The 12734-nt window shown below is 41.0% G+C and overlaps 1 protein-coding gene across 1 annotated transcript in view; it reads right to left on the bottom strand.

The window, feature by feature from the left end:
- kaznb (kazrin, periplakin interacting protein b) overlaps positions 1–12734 on the bottom strand; it is a gene marked incomplete at both ends in the record, with an annotated part of 155122 nt that overhangs the window by 117573 nt on the left and 24815 nt on the right. The gene's annotated exons all lie outside the window — the stretch shown is intronic.

Genomic DNA, 12734 nt, shown 5'->3' with positions numbered 1-12734 from the left:
GAATTTATTTTTCTGAGGTAGTCTTCTTCTGTGGTGGTGGCGGTCTCTTTGAAGCTTCTAAATTTTTGAAATAGTCAGAAAAGTGTTGTGTTCAGTTTAAATGTTTATATACAAATTCTGGTAACACTTCACCTTAAGTGTGCATTAACTACTGTGTAACTACATAGTAGTAATTGCATTTATTACATAGTAGTTACTAGTAATTATGTAAATACTATATATACCATGTAAATACTACACTATACAATACACTATAAGTCAGCAAGTAAGACTTGTAGTGTAATTACACTATAGTATTTACATGGTATACATATTTACATAGTAATACTAGTAATTACTATGTAATAAATGCATTTACTACTATGTAGTAGCCTACATAGTAGTTAATGCACACTTAATGTAAAGTGTTACCAAAATTCTCTTTGACACATTTTACAGTGTAGGCAGTGTAGGAATTAGTTTATTGTGGTCCTTGGTATTTATATAAAGGTATTACGTGTGTTGTTTCAATTGCCCCCATATGCTGTTACAATCGCCCCTGGACGAGGGGGCAAATGTAACATTTGACTTCTAGTGTTTCAATCAATATTGTGACTAGCATTGCTTGTAAAAACATGTGTTGACTGTTAACAAGTAGAACACAGATACAACTTACCTACATAAAAATTGTATCCAAATAGTTCAAGAGGTTTTTGAGTAATGACATCAAAACCAAAAATTGTTACAATTGCCCCTGGTCTCCCCTACGCTAGGGCAGGGGTGGCCAACCCGCGGCTCTCGAGCTGCATGCGGCTCTTTGCCCGTCAATGTGCGGCTCCTCCATCCATTGATAAAATAAAAAGTTGGCTTGGGGCTCTTCCATCCTTTCATAAAATTAAAAAAAATCCTTCATTCCATAAGAACGTTTCTCTCTCTCTCTCTAGTTTCGCTGTGCATTTCTTCCCGCCCATTTTAGTTTATTGCAGATTTGTCATAAAATCATATGATTCTTTTCGCTAGGAAGTCGCGTGAGAACCACTTCAAACCAATCATATAGGTAGCAAATCACCTTGGTAACAAAATAAATGAAAATAATTTGCTTTACTTGGGTCATTCTCTTTTACGACAAAAGCTAAAGTAGCCTAGGCTACTGTACACAACCAAAGAATGGTTCGAAAGAAATGTACAGCGAAAGAAAATATGAAGACGAACACAGGACATTTTTAGTGGGAGAGTAATTTTTTCTTCATCGAATGTAATGGTAAGCCATTCTGTCTGATATGCCAGACATTGGGACATTTCAAAGCCTCAAATCTCCAGCGCCACTTCACCACAACACTCAATGGCTCAATGCTCAATGGTTGGAAAAGGTTGATAAAATACTTATAAATCAACGTTGAAATTATGTTGAAGATCTGTACGTTGATGTACAACGTCAACATGATGTCTTCAACCTGCCTTACAGCCCTTTAATGCACAATATGGGTAAAAAGTTGCCCGACAAAGGTTTTGCTTTTTATATATATATATATATATATATATATATATATATATATATATATCTTTGCAATAAATTAATTTTATTGATCACAAATCCTTATTTTGCACTTGCACAAAGAATGAGATTTGAATTTCCTTTTGTGGACATCCGAGGATGTCCTATTATGGACACCGTAGTTTCTTTGGAAATTTTGGTGGGGTGCATCGTGTGTAATGTTTGTCTCGCACTAGCTGGACGTAGCTAGTATCTACATATATACACAAGCTGAGCAATGTGCCAGTCATTCCTTTGTTGTCCAACTTTTGCCGCTACTTGTAGATTGTAAGCTTACTATATTGTTTAGCTTGCTAGCTGAGTTGGTTTTGCTTTCGCATTTTAACATAGGCTACGTCTGGGTTGTATTGTGCTGCAGAGGTATGTTTAGAAAGCTAAAAGCTGTTACCAGCTGGCAGATTGACTGTGAATGGCTTTTTCTGTTGCTGTATAGAAGGCTATCACAAAATGTGTGTTTGTGTGTGTGCATGCTAGTGCCACAAACACTTATTTTTCACATTATTGTTGGATTTATGTTGTGCTATTTGCACAGTTGTCAGAGTTGTTGCAACCCCATTCACAGCTGTTGTAGGCCTGTGCATCTTGATTCTAATGTAAAATAAAATTTTAAAAAGTTCACGCATTTGTTCTCCGTGGCTACATGCATTGATTGAAAAGTAAGCAGTTGAAACAAAGTTGGGATTTCAAACTTGAGTCACCTTTCAAATTCAACACATATTTAACAGTGATGCAACGTTGATTGTAAGACCTTAATTCACCCATGTTGAAGAGTAAGATGTTGGAACAACGTCACAATATCAACGTTAATTCACCTTTCAAAATCAAAACCTAATCCAACGTTGATTCACGTAATCACATGACATTGAATCACCTGTGAATCAACGTTGAAATGCCAGTTGGGATGCTAACATTGACCAGGACTACCCAAAATATAGGCCTACTGAACTTCGCCAGTACAAGTTAAATAGCTTGAAAAGTCAGACACAAACAGACCCAGCTGTTCCGTTCATTTACCAATCCGGCAGACAGCGACGCTTGCCTCTTATCGAGTGGCATGGAACATTGCTCGTGCTAAAAAGCCATACAGCGAAGGCAAGTTTGTGAAGAAATGCATCACTGATGTTGTTGAAATCTTGTCTCCAGAAAATGATAAACTGAAAAAGATGGTATCAGATGTCTGTCACGCCACACAGTTGAACACAGAATATCGGACATAAACCGTGCTATTGAAACAGAATTACATTCTGATCTTCAGAAATGCAAATATTTCAGTGTCGGATTGGATTTCGCTTCCTTTTTTTTCCCCGAGAGCTCAGAGACCAAACACACCAAGATGTAGATGAGATATAGATGAGATATAATTTGATCTTGTTTAAACAAAAGAACTTACAAAGGACTAAGAAAACATCATATGTCCTCCCACCCTCTCACTCATACATCCACCCATATTCACTCAGTCACCCACTCCTACAAGACAGTCATCCTCTCACACAACCATTCACTCCCTCATCCATTCATTCAATCATACCAGACAAGATCCGCATACATTCACTCCACCATTCATACAATACAGGACAAACAAACAAAACAAAACAAAAAACAACAACCGCAACAATAACAAAGCAATACAAGACAGGACAGGGACAATGCATGACAAGACAGGACAGAATAAGACAAACCAGTACATTCACTTTTAAGAAATTTGAATTTAAACAATAAACTAGCTTCTAGGACTCATAAGCAAACATATCTGGTCGACAGCAGTGGACCATGCTGCTACTATGGATGCCTTAGCTCCATGGATCCTGGCAGTGGACTTCTCCGAGATTAGAATGTCTAGATAAAATGTTAGCCATGTGATCTTCAAATTGATATCTGGGTTGAACCAAGCCTTAATGATGGATTTCTTCGCTGCTGTTGATGCCGCCACAAGGATGCTCATTTTCTGATGGTTCAATGAAAGAGCAGAAATGTCGCCCAGCAACAGAGCAGCTGGAGACCTAGGAACAGGCATGGCCAAAATGTCTGAAAGAGTAGTTGACATGTCAGTCCATAATTGAGAGACAGTTGGACATTCCCAGAACATGTGAAGGTATGTTCCAATGGCCCTCATATTGCATCTCTTACAAGTATTTTCTTCCACAAGTTTCATTTGGAACCGTCTGAGTGGAGTATAATAGAATTTGTGAATAAACTTTAAGTGTAGGAGTTGATGGGATACGTTTTTAGAGGAGAGAACATTTTCCCATACCAGCTTCCAGTTGATTTCGGGAGCCATTCCAACCAGCTCTCTGTTCCAGACATGAACAACAGCTAGGGATTTCCTTTGGTTAGATTGAAATTTCCTCAAAAGAATTGAGGTAAGTCCAGTAAATGAACTCATAGAAGTAAGTGCATCAATTAGAGGATGCGATGGTTGTGGAGTCCCAAGGTACTCCGTAGGCCTTCATGGTTAAACAAAGCCATAAATATAAAAAATAGGCAGAGCCAGGAAGAGCAGATGTCCCCTTCAGGTCCGAGAAGGAGAGTAATCAATTTTGATTGTATAGATGACCAAAAGTATGTATATTCTTGTTATCCCATAAAGAAGAGGTAAAAGGTTTAACGCCAGAGCGGAATAGGTTGTTATTCCAAATAGGGAAGTTATTAGTTATTCCCATATAATGAGTGACATCATTCCAAACCAGCAGAGAATTTAAAATAATTGGATTGGTAAATGAAGATCTCTTTGTCCCTGACAATAATATGTCTTCTATCTTGATTGGTTTAACTGTGGATTCTTCTATAGTCCTCCATGATACTTTGGAGTTAGGATCTAGCCATATTCTTATAGATCTCAATTGATCTATCACTTCATTATTTCCCAGGAGGTAGAGGAAGAGAGGAGAACAGGATTGGATGAGTCTTGTGACATACAAGACAAGCCACAGTTGGCCATACCGTACGGTCAGTTTCAGAAGATTGTGTGATCAAAGAAGAGCTCCTTGATATTCAGCCACTGAAGGACAGGACCCATGGCATCGATGTGAAACAAACCATAACTAACGAGTTTGCTAAAGCAAATCTGCCAATCCAGAGACTGACAGCAATAGCCCCGGATGGAGCGCCCTCTATGGGCGGAGCTGCAATAGCCACGGATGGAGCGCCCTCTATGGGCGGAGCTGCAAACGGGCTTGTGGGCCTCTGTAAAGCCAACGACACTTTTCCAGATTTTGGGAATTTCCACTGCATCATTCATCGGGAGCAGCTTGTGTCTAAAACGCTGAATTTAGACCACGTCATGAATCCTGTGATGGAAATCGTCAACTATATCCACACACGCTCTTAACCACAGGCAATTCAAAAACCTGATTGCTGAACGGGACCTAGGCCTTCCGGAGACCTGCCGCTTCACTGCACTGTGAGGGGGCTTTCAAGAGGCAAAGTGCTGTCTCACTTCCTTGAGCTCTTGGATGCCGTGAGGCTGTTCATGGAGGAGAAGAACAAGGACTATCCACAGCTGTCAGACCCCCAGTGGATTATGGATTTGTCTTTTTTGGTCGACATGCTGAGTCATCTGGACAGACTCAACCTGGGCCTGCAGGGGGAGTTAAAGATGCTGCCTGACCTGGTGCAAAGTGTGTTTGCGTTTGTCAACAAACTCAAGCGCAACTTCAAAAGGGAGAATTTACGCACCTCCCCTCTCTGCAAAAAGCAAGTGAACATGCTGCATCAGCCGCCCTGCAAAAGCAGACAGCCCAATATGCGACAGAGAGTTTTGTGACCAGATTCCAGGACCTACAGCTGAAAAGGCCACAGGTTACGTTCCTCGGCGATCCTTTCAGTGCGGAGACAGACTGTTTAAAAGCCCCGCTTGTCACAGATGAAGCAGCGTTGGAGATGGAGATGATTGAACTGTCGGAGGATGACAGACTGAAGTCTGTTCTGAAGGATGGAACCATTGAGTTTTGGAAAACAGTGCCAATGGAAAAATATCCCCAGCTCAAACGGGCTGCGCTCAAGCTACTCTCAATGTTTGGGTCCACATATGTTTGTGAGTCTGTGTTTTCTACCCTGAAACTCGTGAAATCCAAGCACAGATCTGTTTTGACTGACACACATGTGAAGGAACTGCTTAGAGTGGCCACAACGGAATACAAGCCAAATCTGAGGAGGATTGTGGCAAGCAAGGAGTGCCAGAAGTCCCACTGAGGAGCGACAGCTAAGACAAAAACACTTGTCACATACTGACATACTGTTACTGTGCGGTAGGCTATTGTAAATTGTTATATTTTCATGTGTGGGGGTAGAGAGAGAGAGAGAGAGAGAGAGAGAGAGTGTGTGTGTGTGTGTGTGTCTGTGTCTATATCAACCGTTTTGCATACGTCGTACATCATTTGGCATTAAATGTGTCTCAGACAATAGAGCTGCGTCTACATCCTTCCTTCTCATAAGATCAAGAACTCGAGCGCGCTTGAATGGTGAATTCTACCCTCTAACATTGAGGGATACAATTGTGTAGTTAAACCATTTTTCTGATAAAAAATGATTTAGACCTGAGTGAAGAAATAGCAATAATAGCAATAATGAAGAAAGAACTCCTGCGTGTCCAACTCCCATCCCACCGACAGACTTTATATCCATTGCAGCAACGTTATGGGGAAAAGACATGGCTTGAGCCATACATCACGCAAACACCCGACTCGTATTGAGCAACACATCACATGACGGTGAGCTAATTTGTATTTTGCCCAAAATTCCTCTAGGACTTGAGTTGTTAATCAGTCGATACAGCCGAAGTAAGCACTTGTCTGTTTGCCGTTTTTGATAAGCATGTATGTTTACCTTGTTCTGATCGGTCTAAATGTGTATTTAGGCTACCTCGGAAGATAATAATGGAAATTAAGATGCAGGCTAAGTTGTTACTTGTATGGTCAGTTGTTAGAAGTATATGTAGGCTACTTGTATGTTTACCTTGTTCCGATCAGTCTCCTGAGTCGTTCATTTGAGTCCGTAGGCTACGCTAATAATTTGTATTACCTCGGAAGATAATAATGGAAATTAAAATGCAGGCTCCTCTATGTTGTTGCTTGTTACATTTTTCTCCATCATAAACGGCATTTAACTGGACATAGTTCTGGAGAGGTAGGCCTAATGGATCGAAAATAGTGTGTGTATTCAGATATAAACCAGAAGTGGACATGGTTTATAGGCTACCAGTTGCATTAAATCGTATTTTCTAACCTAATATTCATTGGCAGTGCAATTTTTGAGCCTTCAAAGCATCACATTCATTTAATATTGGCATATAATTAGTTCAGAAATATATTTCCATATCCCCATACTGTACTTTTAGATTCTGGTCTAAAGAAAAATGACAGCCATTGGGGTGTCATCATTTTTACCACAAAGTTAAACTTTTGTCAATTGGAAAAAGAAGAAACCAAGCCCTCTGCCCTGGCGCTCTAGCGCTAAAAAGAGTTAAGCCAACTTTTCTGGACAGCCATGTGTGTACATTAGGCTACACAATACTTTCATTAGATTTTGGACGACACCCCACAATGGCAGACATGCTAGCCTTCAAAATGGCTAGATCTCACCACTCTAGGGAGTAGGGATGAAATTAACATACGGTAACCTAGAGTTAAAACTGCCGATTCTAAGACTCTAACTACAGATTCTAACTCCAGAGGTTAGGCAGATGATGAGTTCTCAATTACCTGTCTGTCATTCTGTCTCTCTCCCTCGTCTCTCTATCTTGTCTCTCTCATCTCCATCTCTCATTTCCTGTCTCTCAATATTTATCCTGCAGTCCTGTAGGGATGTGAACAGTTAATCGTTTAAACGATAACCTCTGATAAGAATTCTAACCCATTAATCTTATCAATTAAAATGGTCAATTTTTGTTTCAACTGGGATGTGGGGGAAAACGACTCCAACAGAAATCCAACAGAAGGGGGGCAATGTGTTACCATTTCAGATGCCAATTCCACATGACTAGCAACATTTGCACTCACAGAGTCAGACGACAACATGAAGCAAGCAAAACAGAGTTTGCACATGAAGTGCGCTCAAAATGTGCAATGCTGTCTTAAAATCTAGCAGCAGCTCTACGACAATGCAGGCAGTACCATATACAGAATGTATGTTGTTAGTTCAGTAAGCCTCAATAAGTCCTGTTTTTCCCCTGTTAACAGGTAAATCATTGTGCAGGGTTAGGTTTCATTAATATCAACATTATCTGTCTTGACTATGGTGATGTTCTGCATAGGCATGCCTCGCCCACTTCTCTGTCCGTTGAGAGGGGTCAAGGAAGAATTTTCTGGCCCTGGGTGATACTGTTTTTTTTGCTTCCCTCTGGAATATGTAGAGAGTGGGTCGTATGCCCACCTTCCTGAACACATACGTGTGTAAACTTCCACAAACTAGGTAGCCTAGCAACATAAACAATAACAATAGCTACCGTAAGTCAGTGTTTCCCACAGGATTTTGGGCAGCTATGGGGGGTGGACCTCCGACCCTAGGGGGGTCCGGGGGCATGCCCCCCCGGGAGAATTTTTAACATTGTTAATTTAAATGCATCAATTTGGCGCACTTTGAGCGCAAAATCAAGAAGCCATAGCAATTTAATCATCAAACCACATTTGGTTATGAAAGGGGATGGCAAAGAAGTAGTCATACACAAATCATGGTAAACGAGACAGGACTTTAATACATAATAATCAATATTAAATAACATCCAGTGTCGTGCCCAGTCTTTTTTTAATGAAAATACAGGTAACACCATGACAAACAACTCAATGTGCCAAAGACCACATTTCCATCTACTGTACAAAAGGCTATTTAATGCAACATACTGCGGACATGAGCCCTTAAAAATGTCAGTTCTGAAAAAGAAAAATCTGGGAGAAAATGTGCCAGTGGAAGCTGAAATGACTGCAGTTGCTAAAAAGAGCCAGCTGACCATCATCTTATAGAGATCCCTCAGAGATGGCAATCGTGCAGTCTGAACGAGGCTTCCCCTCTGACACTAACAGCTGCCACACACCAGGGCAGAGGGCCTGGACATCTTACTGGTCTAATATATCTCCCACCCTCTCTCCCTCCTTCCTACCATCTAATGAGCCTCTGACACTAACAAAGTGCGAGTGTGTGTGTGAGAGAGAAAGAGTATGTGTGTGAGAGAGAGAATGATGAGTGAGGGAGCTACCTGCCCTGCTGCCTCTACCTGCCCTCCTGCCATCTGAGAGTCAGAGTCAAGTCCCTCTCTCTCTGTCCCTCTCTGAGAGACTGCTGGCTGCTGGATGGATAGGAAGCTCTCCTGCCTGAGTCAGTCAGTCCCTCTCTCTCTCTCTCTCTGTCCCTCTCCCGCCACTGGCTATGCTGGCTGCGGCTGCTGGCTGGAGAAGCCGTCTCTCCTGTTGTAAATAAACATTTCACTTTTAGTTTATCCACTTTATTTTTTGACAAAAGCATATGAATAATAATTATTCATAGGCAATTCATAGGCATGTTTGGCTATTGACTTGGCATCTATTGCTACATTATCCTAGCTAGCAAGCCAACGTTACCTCAGGCTCCACAGCAGTTTCTTCATCTGCTTCTACTTTCACTTTCTTCTTGAACAATGTATATATTGGTCTGGTACTCATGACCTGAAAGTCAAGAGTACAAACATATTAGCTAAGCTTCAGACTGTTCCGGTTTTCAATGACATTGGCCTGACTAACATTACATGCAAACCTATATAGCTAACGTTAGCTAGTGCTAGCCGAACTTTAGCTAGGTAATGTTTCTGGTAGCCAATTAACAGTCTAGCTTGCTAGCTGGAAAATTCGCATTACATAGACTGGAAAATGAACGTTGCAGCATAGCCCAAATTATGTTTGGACAAGTAGACAACTACAGTGGATATTCAATATGGATTGTATATATTGTAAGTAGCTAACGTTAACTTACCTCACACAACCGTATCTCAACTCCGTGTGGAATTCCAGCGTGAATCAATGCAGCTGTGTGCAATTCACACTTCCAACAAGTGTGATTGGCACGCAACCTATTTCAATCCACGCGATTTGCGGGGGAGGGGGAGTAGCCCATCAGAGTACCATGAGCACAGCGCAAAACCTAATAGCGTTTGAGTTTTATTTATTTAGAGAAGTAAAAACTTTTGATAACCTAAATGTTGCAGCTATGACGGGACAAATTCATCCATGGCGGGCCGCCATGGATGAATTAACGTATGGGAAACACTGCGTAAGTAGTTCCGCTTCCTGAATCCCCTCTGCGGATTGATCTACACATCTACAACGGTTGCGTCAATACAAGTCAATGGATTTCATAAAATGATCAATAAAACCCTACAGGATTCATACTTGAAACATCTGTTTGATGTCAGAACACCAACGGACACCAATTTCCCCCTCGGTGAGCTTCTTGTCTTTGAATTCGAGAGTTTAACATGTGTTTGAATGATTTTTCAAGGTGCCCACCCACATCCATTGTATGACCTAAATGGTGGTAGAGCAATTATCAGCCTTTCTCAAAAGTGCTAGTTTTGTCAACGTTTTGATCTGAACCATTGTATATGATCATAAGTAACCTTAACGTGCTAACCATGATTTTTCCCTTTACTACTCCTTTAAGCAACAAAGGTTGCAGAGAATGTTGATGACAACCAACTACTTGAGGTACAGCCGCTGTGTGTAAGTTTAGATTGTAAAATCAACTAATTAGAGAGATTCAAATAAGGAACAGTCAGTTGTATACCTACAAACTTCTGCGTCATTACTGATATAAACCTGTTCAATACGTGTCGTCATATTCAAGTCTCGCCAACACTTGGATTTACAATGGCCTGCTATCATCGGGGGACCTCATTTCAATGTTGACAAGCATACAAAGACATTAAATATACAATCAATAAATAGCCTACTATAGCACTGTAATGCGGTAACCTATGAATTTAATCAGAGCTGCTTGCGGGACTGGCTCAGAAGAAATGCATTTAGCCTAGGCTACAGCTTGACGTCATTGACTGGATGGCTGACCATAGTAGACAGTCAAATAACGTAGGCTACCTAAATAAATAAATAATGTGAACAGCAGCCGAGTAATAATAGGCTATAATATATTGTAATCACAGCAACGCAGATAGAGATTACAATTAGAGCTTGGATTCGAGATTATTTTGAAAGCAGCGAATGCGCACCAGACATGGAAGACAAACAGGGATGAAAGTGTAGGCTATATGTTGGTGACTGTTTGCGTTGGTTATCCTCCCCACCCCACAGCTCATCAAGCTTATTTGAATATAAATAGCATTGGGAAGTGCCCTACTAACACAGTGGGTTGCAGCAACGTTGCACATAAGTTGTACTTAGGTAAGTTGCAACGTTACCATCAGGCGATGTTGTGACAACGTCCATCTAAGGTCGAAAATAACTTTACCCTCCTAAGTCTAATTAGACTTTTCTGCAACGTTGCAGAAACATTGACAATATGGGTCCCTGCAACGTCATTAAATAACGTTGCAGTGACGTTGGATTAAAGTCCTATTAGGCTAGCAATAGGATTGCAATCGGGCTATCCCGTGACGTCACTGCTTGCTTGGTTCACAGTTAAAGTAGGCAGGATTCTTTGCCAAACTGCTCCTGTCTTTTTTATTTTTTATTTTATTTTCGCTTATATCCTTCATATTGTACTGTATGTTGAGGTTAATAACGCATCTTAGAAATGTTATTGATTGTATATTTACCTGTTTGTTATAAATTGAATGCTTTTTCATTAATTAAAAAAAATTCTACTAACTTTTCGGTGTCGACCAAGATATCATTTTTCAAAAGACGTGTCGAGAAATCCCATTCATTCTCTCGGCATTATGGAACGCTTCCACTAGGGGGCGATGAGATTATTTTCCCTCCCTATAGATGGGTTCGCCGCCTACGTCACAGCAGAGCGAGCACGAGGCCTCTGGGTAAAAAGGCAACGCTAGCCACAGTAGCCAGGAGCTCCGTTTCATGTAGCTTATTATGCCTCAAAGCTGCTGTGCTGTGAACTGTACAAACAGAAAAGGACAAGATGATGGCCTCAGATTCTTCAGCATCCCCTCGAGATGTCACCCTTTTCAGAGGAACCGTCGAAAGCTGTGGTTTAAAGCCATAAAGAGAGCAGATTGGGGACCAACAAACACAGTGTGGTGCGCACTTCAGATCTGGTAAGTTATACCAGTTACCTCGGGGGTTTTTTTCTCATCAAATTACATTGATTTGACCGTTGGTTTAGCTATTTATTTGTTTACTTACCGGTAATATAAGATTTAAGTAAACAGAAGTAACTCATAACCTGAACGCTAAACTAAGTTCAGGAATTGGAAGCCTAATGCTAGCTAGCACGCTACCTAATGCTAGCTAACGCTACCTAATGCTAGCTAACGCTACATAATGCTAGCTAGCACGCTGCCTAATGCTAGCTAACGCTACATAATGCTAGCTAGCACGCTGCCTAATGCTAGCTAACGCTACCTAATGTTAGCTAACGCTACCTAATGTTAGCTAACGCTACCTAATGTTAGCTAATGCTACCTAATGCTAGCTAGCACGCTACCTAATGTTAGCTAGCTAAGTCAAGGCCCGAACTTGGCTAACGTTTAGACAATATTGCAAATACTCCGACAAACTATTGCACCTATAAAACCTTTTTTCTGTTACTGCTGGCTTTGTGTTCGCCGCGAACATTTGCAGAAACATAAGCGAACGGTCTGAGCTGGTAGTTTGTGTTAGGTAACGTTGAACACTAAAATGGCCGCTGGACTGAGGGAAATATGAATTGTTTTTTAGACTCTGCTGAATTTGAGACGCACATTGGGAGCTCGCTCGTGTCAGGCTTTCTAAGGCCATCACGAATCTTAGGCTAATATTACATAGGCAACAGTGAAGGCGAAGCCAAGATAATGCTTTATATATTTCCATTTATCTGGAAAGTGGGAGACTGAGAACAATGCCACCCACGAGGTAACCGCGGTATCATAGACAATAGCGTTAGCTCGAAACAAAGATGGAGGCAGCTTTGTTTGCCACATTAGTAATATCGGTGTGTATTGTTGGAGTTCGAGTCAAAAACAGGCGTTCCTGTTAAAACTGAAACTGCATGTTTGTGTTGAAATGAAATGTCTATGCCTACTGCACACTGATAGTTGGACTATTTTTTATTTATTTTGAAT

This window comes from Borostomias antarcticus, assembly GCF_949987555.1.
Source record: "Borostomias antarcticus genome assembly, chromosome: 11".
In the NCBI taxonomy this organism is placed as follows: Eukaryota; Metazoa; Chordata; class Actinopteri; order Stomiiformes; family Stomiidae; genus Borostomias; species Borostomias antarcticus.
This window is presented reverse-complemented; position numbering and strand designations above follow the sequence as displayed.